General features: G+C 38.5%; 1 protein-coding gene across 12 annotated transcripts in view; it reads right to left on the bottom strand.

The window, feature by feature from the left end:
- The window catches only part of ARHGAP24 (Rho GTPase activating protein 24), a 431,989-nt gene that overhangs the window by 166,314 nt on the left and 252,524 nt on the right, over positions 1-13,151 (bottom strand). The window contains exon 1 of one of the 12 annotated variants that reach the window (XM_039539658.1): positions 8,533-8,626. The exons of the other annotated variants lie outside the window; for them this stretch is intronic. The gene's annotated coding sequence lies outside the window, so the exon portion shown is untranslated. Of the gene's footprint in view, positions 1-8,532; positions 8,627-13,151 lie in introns of those variants that run through there. 12 annotated transcript variants of the gene reach the window in all.

The raw sequence follows: 13,151 nt of genomic DNA, 5'->3' as shown, positions 1-13,151 counted from the left end.
TTTTGTTTCCCGTGTAGATACATATTATAGACTGACATCAAGTCACCTCAGAGATGGCCAGCGGTGAAGCAGAGCTGGGTAGAACTGTACAGAACCCAGAGAAATATTAGAAGTCTCTAAAAAGGACCTTAAATAGCATTTATGTACCTAAAAATGTTAAAAGTCCTTTATCAGGGCCCTTTCAGGACTATAGGTAAGTCCCATATATCCACTTGACTGCCACTCTCCCTTCCTATTAGTACAGTGCCTTAATCAAATACCAGTGAAATCAATAGGAGTCTTTCCATTGACTTCAGTGACCTTTGGATCAGGCTCATGAAACCCCCATTTCTAATCCTACAGAGCAAGAAGTTGGGACACGTTTACGTGTAAGAAATCTGTTAATGTTGCATGATTGAATCTTGTCTGTCCTGCGCTTAGGCCTGATGTAGTCTGAGAGTAAAGAAAACAACACTGATCTGGCAAATGGTTTTAATAATGGTGACTAATGGAGACATAATAAAGGTCTTTCTCCTGGGACCTCATTTCATCATTACAAACCTGTTGTTCAACTAATTACTGGAGCAGTACCCTGTGTTACTTTGAAGGAAATACAGGTGGATTTTCAAAAGTGCCTTAGTGACTTTCAGTGGCTCTTAAGTCACCTAGGCACTTTTGAAAAAGCCACCCACAGTCTCCCATAGCACCAGTTCTACAGTAAACAGAATTTGAATAATGGGAGCCAGATCACTTTAATTCTTTCATCCTCTCATTAGTAATTGAAGACAACAATTTTCTCTTAGATGTAGCTTGCAAATGATGTAAACAGCTCAGTGCTAACAATGTCTCTGCTCTCTACGCTGAATCAATACCACATCAGCAGTGAAAAGACCTGCATCAAATCACTGCTATGTCTGGTTAATGGTATTAGCAAGGGTTATCTCAGTACACGGATGGAAAGGTCAAAAAAAATTCACTTGGATCAATCACAATATTATTGCCTGGGAAAGTGTTCCATTGATTGTGTAAGTTTTCTTTTATGGACTCCCATATCTTTTAATGCTTTGAGTATAAAAGCATAAAGCAACAATAGAAGCTTTCCACACTAATGCCTGAAACTAAAGATAAACAAGTACTGCAAAGAAAGGTGGCTTCTTGACGATAAACTTCAATTAAAGCAAGAAACTGATATAAACCAGGCTAATGGTGCATGTGTGTTTATATGCGAGAAAGAGAGGGCTGAACTCTCAGATGCAGCTGGGGGGGGGGGGGCGTAAGCAAAAATGGCTTTATGTCACCTTTATGTCCCTTCAAGCAGCTGTCACTACACCAGCTGAGAATTCCCCAACACCAAAGGAATCCCCAACCAGATGGTCAATCTGGTTTTCTGCAAGCTTTCCACTACTGGAATGGAAGCAGCAGAATGTCAGCCAGGATCTGACCCAGTGATCTGAATGAACTGTTGATTTATGAGCTTCTCAAGATTCTGTTCTAAAAGCTACTGAGCTCATTTATTCACCTGTGAGACTTATGATAAACACCATTGTGAAAGTTGCCATTTTTTCCTCAATAAACAATACTTACTAGCAGATACAGGCTAAGGTAAAAATTGATTAAAAGGCTCCTACAGTTCATACATGGGCACCTAAATTAGTGGCCTAATTTTAAAACATGCTGAGAACTCAGGAGATCCTCTACGTTTTGTTTGACACCAATTTTTCAAATTCTTGGCCAGTAATTTTTTGAGAGACACTGGTCAAAACAGAGGGTAAGTTTGGGTGATTCCACATTTAACTGCCCATTCATCATTCTCCAGTGACATAAGCTTCTCCTATGGTCACAGCTTGGATTGATTTCTCTTTACTTGTTTGTTTCTTGTTAGAAACCTATTTTAAAAAAGAAAAAAAAGAAGACTGCTGAAAATCTCCTTTAGGGACTCAAAGCCTGGCTTTCTTGACTAGAGGATCACACAGACTCAGTGCTCTGATATACCTACTATTGTCCAGATTTTCAAAAGGCGATGAATAATCACAAATCCCAGTGAAGTCAACTGAAAGCCATGGGAGCAGTGTGTAGTCAGCAGTTTTGAAAATCTGTCTGTGAACACAGCTCTACCTATGGTTTCTCAGTTATTCCATTAGTACTGAAGTGAATCTAATCACTTTGCCATGAATCATTGAGCTAATAGGTTTTATTGTCTAGGAAGTACTGGGAACAGCTGTTTATTTTAGTGCCATTTAAGGTCATTAAATAGCTGCTACTAAATCATTTTGGGGAAAAATGTTAAAAGATCTGAACTTTGGGAGTGGGAAGCATGGTATACATAATTTTTTGCTTGCTTTTATTCAGTTTCCTGCCATTAAAGGAGTTATAATTGAATCACTGGATGAGCCTACCAAAAGCCAGTGATTTTATCATGCATGAAGCTCTATATAAACATATCCTACATCTAATAAGGTTATAAGAACACAATCATTTTATTTATCAGTATTAATTCCTTGAAAGCTACAAGCAGTAGAAATTCAAGTGTCACAAGATTTTCAACAGCTCAATAAATTGTACTGGATTATTCAGACATTCAGCAAATATCAGCAGGGGTATGTAGGGGCCATTTTTTAAGACATTTACCCACTGTCCTTGGATCACTAAAGCAAATAAATACTTTGTCCAGGGCTAGACTGATAGAATTATGTGCACATATCTGAGGGCAGGATCTGGACCATATGCTTTTAACTGTTAGGTGACACTGTCATAACTGGTAAATGATTTATGCAAATTTAAACTACACTGATGACTTTTTGTCTGGCAATAGCATTTGTAGCTACCAGGCATCCTTTGTATAATCCATCTATTGACTAATATATGACCTTATCCTATGGTACTGGATCAAGTCAGTCTCCTTAACAAAACTGAGGTTATGTGCATGCAACATTTTGGTTCTAAACTTGTGAGATGAATTGTGTCTGTGTGAAAGTCTTCGGCTGACTCCGTTCTGAGAGATGAGGAAAGACAGAGGAAGTTGGGCCCTGTTGCAGCAAAGCAACTAAATAAAGGCTGAATTTTAAGCACCTGAATAGTTCCACTGACTTCATGACTACTCAGGTGCTTAAATGTAGATGTGCTGAAGCTCTTTGCTGGAGTGGGGCCTAAAGGAGGAGCAGAGAGAGAGAGAGAATGAGAGATTCTCTCTATTTTTTCAGGTCCTCGTAGCCTGAATAACTGTTTGAGGAAATTTGGAGTTACCATGTAACACTAACCAAAGGAAATTTTGTTTCATTTAGTTCTGTTTCATCCCATATAATTTAGAATTGAGAGAGAAATGTTTCTGTGTTTTATGACTGCAGAAACAATTACAGATAACTGTTCACTTTGAAAAATGAGAGAAATGGAGAGGAAAATGGCATTTTTAGAACTGACAGATTTGACGAGAGCTGGAGCAGTTTTGATAATATGCTCAAAAAGTCTATTAGCTGAAAAGTTATTAATCTAACTATTTTACTACCAAAAACATTCTAAATGTATGAAGATAGAAGTAGTTTGTATTATATTTGTTTTAGGGGGAAAGAAAACATTTTGTATGACTGTTATGAGACTAATAATTATTAAATAGCAGATGAGATTTTCAAATGCACCCAAGGGATTAAGGAAGAAGAGTCTGTGACAGCCTGTACCCATGTTCATTCTTTTTACAAGACCACAATAAATTCTGTACAAAGTTTGCCTTGTGAATTATCATCTGAAAATTCAATCTGCTGAACATTATTGCCCTGGTAAAATGTGCATCAACACTATATGTAAAGTTATAAGATTCTACTGTCTAACATTGCTGTAACGTGTTCCAGAATTAGAAAGACAGGCCCAAACCAGTTCTTCAGAGACAAAGACACACTGGTTCCCCAGCCAGGTATCAGTGTAATCAATTGGACAATCACCTACTTAAATGGCCATTCCTGGGCAAGGAGAAGGGTGTGAGCAAGGACTTTACATATTGGCAAAGACGCAGTGCATGGGTTACCATGTAAACAGACGGGCTGCCACCTAAACCCCAGTTGGAGATTATCCTCAAAGAGGGGAGAAGGGTATAAGAATGGAGGGGAGGACAACACAATTTACCTCTCTCCCCCCATCTCTACTCACAGCAGCTACAATGCTTGAAAGACAAAAGAAACTACTTTGAACTGGAGAAGGGGTCCTGGCTGGGAAGCTTTCCAGCCAATACAGACTGTGGTAAACTCATGGCAAGAAAAACCTTTTGCTTTTAAGTTCACTAGCTTATTAAATTAGGCATTTAGCTTGTGTTTTATCTTTTTATTTTCTTTGTAACCAATTCTGACTTTTATGGCTTATTAGTTGTAATCACTTAAAATCTCTCTCTCTGTAATTAATAAACTTATAAACTTATAAACCGGTGTGTTTGGATTGAAGTGCTTTGGAACCTCCACTTGAGATAACATAACATTATCCATTGATGAAATGACTTTGTATGAGCTTTCATTGTCCAATGGGTGCTGGGCAGTACAAGATGCATATTTCTGGGGGAAGGTTTGTATGTAATTCACGAGTGACTGGTGAGAGCATTCATGTAATATAGCTGGCAGCGATGTTGCCTGCTAGAGGTTGTGTGTGAATGGGCCAAGAGTGGTAGTTCTCATAGGAAAGGAGTGTAAAAGGCACCCCAGGCTGGAGTATTGAGGGGACAAAGCTGACCAGTGGTCCAAATTGTACCCTGGGGAATGTCACAGAATTTCAGTGGGACTTGTGTTCTTAAATTCCTTAAGCGCATCTGAAAATTTCCTGGTTCATGTTCACCTGAACATCCTAATAGGCATCTGTTATGTTGTGGGGACAATAGCTTTCTAATCCATACAAGATCTTAAATTTTCAAGACAGAGTTTGCAGTGGTTGCAGAGTACAGAGAACTGGGCACTTCACAGATGAAAGGAGTGGCAAAAGAAGGAAGTAATTTCCTTAGGGATGCCGTTTAAGCATAGTACAAAGCTAGTTTGGACCATGATCCTCTATCATTAGAAAATTCTCCAAATCAGTTCTGGGGTCCCAGATTAACAGGTTTTTTATATACATACTTCCCTGAGCTCCATTCCAACCACAAAGGGGGCCAATGGACAAATGTCACAACTTAACAACAAAATGCAGTTCCACTGCTGGAAAAAGGCAAATTCATGTAATTAAACTAAAAGATATTTAGAGCATTTTAGTGCATAACAGGGATGTACAAATGATCTCCATTAAAAGTCAATATTAACCAAATGTTACAATGTAATGTCATGTGAAATACTGCACTTATTTCCTGTTCTAACGATAGAGAAATGCAACATCTCAGATATTATAGGGTGGAAACTGTTATTAAATGTTGACTCTTGAAAGGCAGCATCTATATAACTGCCCACATAATGAAGAATTATAAATAATTGAATGAGTTTGATGCATGGAAGACTATTGCAGTGCTTTTACTTCTCAGTTAGTCTGAGCTAATAAAACTTGTACGCCTCTGGAGTCTGAAGTCTGATGCAATTGGTAAGTGCTACGTCCAAACTTCCTCAGAGTTCAGTCACTATTTATTGTAAAGGCCTGTATTTCATTAGCACAATATTTATAGCAGGTACATTCTTATTCACTGTATCACAATACAACTTAGTAGCTCCAACTTTGGGACGCCAGTATGCTAGAGGCTATACAAGCATATAGTGAGGGATAATCTCTGTCCTGAATTTTTTGGCAATGATTCCACTGTCTAGGCCCAAGCAAAACTATTGATCTCTATGTAGTCCTGCCATCCCTTGTGTGTTTTTAGCGTAATCTTTAACACCAACACTCTTATGTTTAAAATATTTCACATAGCTTTACCTAATCCATCCTGTAAAACACAGGGTGCCAATTACAGGACTTAAAAGGGAGCATAATTCTAAACCCACTCTGAAAACCCAAACCCAGAACATATTCTGTTGTATATTTTCCCCTCTCTCTTGAATCTAAATATTTCCACTGTGAGTTTGTTTACATTGTAATCTGCATTAGGCTGGCGTTTTGTGAATGGGATTTATCAATGTGGTTGGGCTGTCTGGACCTTGGCTAGACAATTGTCTCCATCAGATTTCCTTGTATTTCATTTTTAACTGGGATATCGGAACTGCACACACTGTAAGCGGTACCTACAATGCCATAATTAAATTAATTTAGGGTTACAAACTCCCATTCTTTTCCTTAAACTGTACAGAGTGCAACACTGGCTTGTTTGCTCTCTCTTATACAGAGTGTTCATATAATTTCAGAGCAGAGTGAGGAGGGGTGCGTGGGAGGATAAAAACAAAAACAAAACAAAACTTTCCCATATGCATCCAGACAAATTTGGGCCAGCTTTTCAAGCATGCTCAGCACTCTGCAGCTCCCATTTCAGCACCTAAATGAAGTGGTCAGATTTTCTAAAGTGCTCAGCACCCAGCAGGTCTCATAATCTGGCCAGTTCATTCTGATGAATAAACAAGAACAGAGCTCTTTAAGAAAATCTGCCTTCAGTTGTGACTGCTGAGCATGTTTGAGAACTTGGCCCTATATTTTAGTAAGGCATTTATACTTTCATGATACAAATAATCATGGATATGCATGGAACCATTGTCACAAGAATATATAAAGCACCAATTCCAGTCACCAGTACCAAAAAATAAGTAGACCAATGAACTAGGACAAGGTTTTTAGTGTTTAAGACTGGAGACTTTTAATCAAGTGAAAGAGACTATCAGGAGTTATCTTTTACCCTTTTAAAAGGGTGTAGACATCTGATCTGACCCCTACAGGCACTCAGAGTTTGATTTAATAGCCTGCATCATGCCAAGACTTACTGAAGCAGACAGGCTACTGCCAGATCCAAAATTAAGATGTGTTGATGTTGATCAGAGGGCTATAAGCCTAGAGCTTTCTGCATTTGTCAAAGACCTTTCTTCTGAAGCTATTTAGCAGAATAGCTGTTGTTGTAAGACAGGACAGAGCTGAAAACTGACAATATCTCCAGGGATTCCTACAGCCTACCAAATACTATAGACTGTAGTGATTCATAGAGAGAACTATTCATATAGGTACTATTACAGCACGGCATATTTTATGTACCAGACAGCTGCCTTCAGTACATGCACCTTGTGCCCTAGGTTTGTTGTGTGGGGTCTTGTCACCCAGCCCGAGTGTCCCCCACTTGGAGCCTGCCCGGTCCAACCACAAGATGCGGTGCTGCTCCCCCATGGGACGAACTGCAGTGGCCCCAGGGCGCCCCACACACAGACGCTGCTGCTGCCAGGGCCGGCTCTAGGCTTTTGCCCCTGGAAGCAAAAAAAGAAAAGGGCCAGAATGCTGCCCTTGAAAATGTGCCGCCCCAAGCATATGCTTGGTTTACTGGTGCCTAGAGCTGGCCCTGGATGTCTGTGAGCTGGGTAATGGGACACTGGTCAGGATCTAGACTGCAGAATGATCGAGTGACTGGGACACAGAACACCTTCAAAATACTTTTCAGCATATTCCATTGTTTCAGCAGAATTTACATTTTGATAATCAAAATTCAGTGTACCAAATGCCTCCCTAGGGTAACGCTGCTGGTTTACTAGGAAGAACTTAATTGCTCATCTTTAATTTCTCCATGCAAAGTAATAAAAAACAATAACAAAATTAGCAACAGATCACTGCTGCCAAAACCAGAGCTGGGAACTTTTGGACAGATTAAAAAGGAGTTTCTCTACTTCAAAGTCAAGGCATATGTAAATTCCTCCAAGATACTGTGCATGCAACTAAGAGACCTTAATGCTATGAAACAAACCATATTTCTGGATGGGTTTATGATAAATTACAGGAAAAAATTCAAATTCTGCCCTCAGTCCTACTGAAATAAATTCAGTGACAACTCTAAATTCTGAGGGTAAAATCTGGCTCAGAATCTATAAGTGTTCCAAAACAGCAAGCTACATTTTGATGAAAAGTATTTGAATCTAAATCAGACAGGTTATATAAAAATTGGATGAGTTATACCATTTTTATATATGTGTGTGTGTGTGTATACATATTAAAATTCATACACCTATTTTACAGAGCATAGGAAAGAGAACAAAGTGTAACTTCTGATAAAATACCATGGTTACTGCTCATGTGGAATTCTGAATCAATTATGTAGACCTGACCAACAGGTATGCAGATAAAAATAAAACAATCACATTTATAAAAGGATCATCAGATATACTATCTCTCTCAACAGTCAGTGCCTGCCTGCCCATACAAATATACAAATTGTAGTTGTAAAAAAAATACCAGCTATAATCCAATAGTTCTTCCAAACTATCTCAACAACACACCGCTCAGACAAGCAAGGAAAACTGAGCCAATGATACTATACCTGAAACTATCTTCTGGAAGGCAAAAAAGCATCAGTGAAAAACTAAGTGTGTATACACAGGATTGTCAGAACTATTAAATATACCAGTCCACAAAGCATGAACTTTCAGACACAGATTAAAAAGAAATAAATAGATGTGTCTTAACATAAGGATATCTACTCACCTTTGCGCCTGCATGTTAAGTCATTTCACTCTGTCATTTACCTACATGAGCATCAAGCACATTGGCTAAAGCTTATTAGATCACATGATGAAAAGCTTAACAGAATAGCTGACATAATGCATTCCCAGAAACAATAAGGCCCACTGGAATGGACTAGCAGGAATGAGAGTCTGTTGTAGAGAAGCACATTAGTAGGGTGATGACAGAGAGGGCTGGGCATAATGAAAAATTACAGAACCAACATATGTATGTAGCTCTCACTAGCGTTCATTAACAGTACTAGTCAGTGTGAGCACTGCAGCATTGCCATGCCAGGAAGCTGCAGAGGGAGTGTTGTGGTGTACTTTCCTAGAAAGTACATCACCAATAGTTAAAGAGACACATTAATGTTATCACTCGTTTTTGTATCACTCCCAACATTTCAAAGTCATAAGGGCTTGGGAAACCAAGAGATTTGTTCAAGACAGCAACAACTTTTCTGCTGTACTTGGAATTATATAAAACAACTGTGCAGTAAACAACAGGCTTCTAGGTTCTTATTCTAGGCATTGAAATGCTAGGGTAAAAATGCTCTTTTCAAATAGGCATGGGAGTTCTCTGTTTCACACAGTATTCTGCAGAAGTCCCACATGTGGAATTCTATTTCCACTGTCATGAATTTCTGTGCAGCTCCCTGGTGTTCACACTTGGTCAATGAGATCAGGCAATTTAGTAAAAGCAAAGGTGTAATTATGGTTGGGACGGGGGACAACTGGGAGAAAAAAGGGATGCATTTCTGCAGTAGGTTGATTAAAAAAAAAAAGACACAATGCCATCTATTAAGTTGCTCAGAGTTTTGAGAATGTTAAGGTAAGCCTCAAGGGAGATGGATTAGTGAAAAGGGAGCAAGTTAAGTGGTCAAAGGTGCCTGATAAATCCAGTTATCATATGATACTGCTATTTATCTCTGGGACAGCATCTCCACATATTGTAGTGTATTGCTTATACATATATATATGTTCCTTCTAATATGTTAAACCCATTTTCTTTGTTTCACACTGCAAATCAGTATTCCTATGAACATTGCAAAAGAAACTGGGAAGTAATGCAATGACAGACTTTTGGGTACCTTGGAGGATGAAAATGTGCCTGACATTAAGGCAGGAAGAGCAGAAATGAGGAGATAACAGCTGGTCAGAAATAAGTGTTGCAATTTCTTCCCCTAGTGGTACAGTGAGAAAGCTGGAATAGACGAGTGTACGTACAAGGAGAGCCAAAGGCCTGGTTACCATACATTAGGATGCTGCTGTATAATACAAAATCGACAATGAATTGGAAGCTGCAGCAGCAGCGGCAAAGTAACCAGTGCTTTGGGCTAAGAGTTTGGCATCACATCAGGGACAAAGCTTTATTTGTTTACAAGCTGTTTATATTGTCTGGTCTTTGCTTCAGTAGGGGATTAAGAAACAGATTTTTGGAAGTTGGTCTCTTTCTATATATAGATTAGTCTCAGAATGCTCACCAAGACAACACAACAGCACATGCCTGAGCATGGTAAACTTAAGGAAACACAGGCTTGTCAGTTCAGAAGATGGTGTTCTTTATTTTGCTGAAGAACAAAGCATTTAAGTGGGTCAGAGACTTTTGATAGTGGGAGAAGTCCATCTCTTGTTAAAATTTCTTTAAGAAAGCCTGGAAATATGTTCTGTCATGATTGGCCATCATCATATTTAAATGAATGGAGTACCCACTAAAAGAACTGGCATACAACCTATAAAACAATCTCCCCATCACTTAACATAATGGCATACAGATTAACACAAACTGTGAAAGAGAACCAGAATTTTCCTGACCATTAGAGCTGTGCAAAACTCAGATATTTTGCTTTTCAGCCACTTGTGTTGGGAGAAGGGAGAGAGAAATTTGAAGAACTAAACTGCATTATTTAATGTTTACCCTGCCTTCATGGCATCCAAAAATACAATGGACCAGATTCAGCTCTGATCTCCAGTTACTTCAAAGGAGTCTCTTCCCAATTACACCAGGATTGAATTTGGCCTGCTACCCTTTAGTTAACAAAGTGTTCAAAATACCTTTATTAGATGCTTTAAATGTAGATCCTAATTGTAGGATATTAATAATAAAATGAACAATTATGTTAATGAGTACATAGAAATTATAAATTAGGTATAACTTCACTTAGGCCAATGGCACTGCACTCGTGACATGGCTGAATTTGCCCTGTAGAACAAAAAACTCAAAGCACCTTTAAAAAGTATTATCCCTTTTTTAAGGGGCAAATACTCTGAGGTGCACCGCACTTATATGACTTGCCCAGCATTATGGTATAAGTCAGTGAAGGAGACAGGAACTCTACTCAAGCCTCCTAAGTAATGATCAAAGTTTTACCACTGTGTGACAAATAATATCTTCTTATACAGTAGTTAAATCTCTGTGAGCATAGTGTTATCAGTCAAATGGCATTTAAATATTGAAAAACTTATCAAATCTCAGTCCAGTCCTTATTTGAGAAAGGTAATTTGAAAACTAAGCATTCATATCATTTCCAGTAAAGGAGTTTTCAATCTATTTATTTTTAAATAATGTGCTGATATTGAATTGGAGCTGTTCAAGATATAGGCAGAAGTAGTAGTTAAAATAGCTAATGTTAAAAAAGCTGCAGCCATAATGGTACTTAAGGTCAAACAAATAATCATACTTAGTGAACATAAACCTAAGCTATCCAGTCTCCGGTGTTGAAACTTACTGCCAAATGTCTTTGAATTGTGGTTTTACCACTGAAGTTCCAAAAGACAAAAAGCACTTTCAAGTGGAAAACAACTTTTACATTTTTCTTCCCCCATCATCCCGATGTGTGGACACAGCTGTGTTTGACACACAATAAATCAATACGCATGCACGCGCACACACGCACTCACCTCTTTTGCAAAGGAATTCACTTCTCTGGAGACATATGTGGTTTTAAAAGTTGTTTTGCCTGCACTGTAAGGAAAAGAGCCCTTAGGGAATGATCTTAATGGCTTTCAGTGCATTGAAGTCTAACTTTCTTTTAACAGAAGCTCCCAAATATGCATTCAGTTTTAACACAGCAATTATTATAGTTTAAATAAAGATTGGTTGGGTATCACAAACATTTACTGAAGGGTAATGTGGAGCCACAATAAATAGATTTATAGTCTCTTGGGGTACAATTCTCTTGGATTTGCATGGACTGCCTCTAGATTCACCTAGGGAGAAACAAAATACTGGAGTGAAGGTATACTGTGCACGTTCAGAACACCAACCACAGCATCAACATTCAGGGCTAGTATCACAATATCCAGGCCACCTGTTTCCTTCTCTTCTCTGCTGCCCTTCCCCCTCTCCCTCTATGACAGTAGCTCTGAGTGTTAGGGTAATGTGTGTAGGATGATTAGTCATTCCCTCATAACTAACCAGATAACTGATTTTATTCTGTAGCAGTAACTCCACTGTAATCATGATTTTCAATAATTATTGTTCTAATGATGCAACTGTCTTAGTGCATTGGTATTGAAAGCATTTGAATACATAATTGTAATCAAAACATTGAATTTTAATTATAAAATCTTGCATCTGTCAGGAAGAAACCAAAGACAAATGCTTATATTGTATTAATCATACAAAATACAACAGGTTCCATGAGATCACTTCTGTACCTCAAGAGCAGTTGAACATTTAGGCTCCGCTTTTGTATTATTTATGCAACACTTCATTTAGTCACACCCCTTCTAAACACATACCACTATCTGGAAATAATAGCTATAATTTCAAGGACATGAAGCCTGCAACTACAGTTATCTGAAATGTTGCACATCATAACTCTTTAAACTATCTGATCCACTCTATTTTCAATAGCAAGATAAAAACAAGCACAGCAAAGGAAGAAGGTGGGAGAGTTAGGAGATCCAAGCATTATCTAACACCTGTAGCTAACAGGCACCTGCCTGCTTCCTGCAGCTTATCTGCAATATATGTCCAATGGGGAAATAGGTGTCCAGATTGACAAAACATCTTGGAGTAGCTACAGTGGTGATAGTTTCAAACACACAACACTTCTCAAAACCACAACTTCTCTGCATGATCCAAAACAGAACAGATGGAACCTAAATGTGTATGTCTATTTATTTTGGTCCCACGATAACCTTGCAGTAAAGAGCAGTCTGCTTTTCTTGCCAGGTTACTTTTTTTCATTTGTCAGTTCTTATTTTGTGATTTTTCTTGTACTAGTTCTATACCGGTGTGGTTCCTTTTATCTTCAATGGAAGTTATACTCCTGATTTACACTGATGTTCTCCTGTGTCCATCAAGATTCAGAGCCAAATCATTCTCTTGTCAATCTGTACAAACCTCATTATTACTCTTATGCTTATACGAGCTTAGTGTTGTTGTCCTTGAAAGGCATATGATTGGTCACAATTTTGGGATACTTTGCTTGAGTAACTAGGCTGAGTTAAACCCATTCACTCAACACAATGTGTTCTTTAGCAGCAGGTGACAGGTATTCAATGTCTTGGATTCACCTGTCCCACTCCAGCAGAGACTATGCTGCAAGATGAAAAGATAGACAGAGACTGTCAATGTTTTAACACAATGTCCCG

Source organism: Mauremys reevesii, linkage group 5 (genome assembly GCF_016161935.1).
Source record: "Mauremys reevesii isolate NIE-2019 linkage group 5, ASM1616193v1, whole genome shotgun sequence".
Classification (NCBI taxonomy): Eukaryota; Metazoa; Chordata; order Testudines; family Geoemydidae; genus Mauremys; species Mauremys reevesii.
This window is presented reverse-complemented; position numbering and strand designations above follow the sequence as displayed.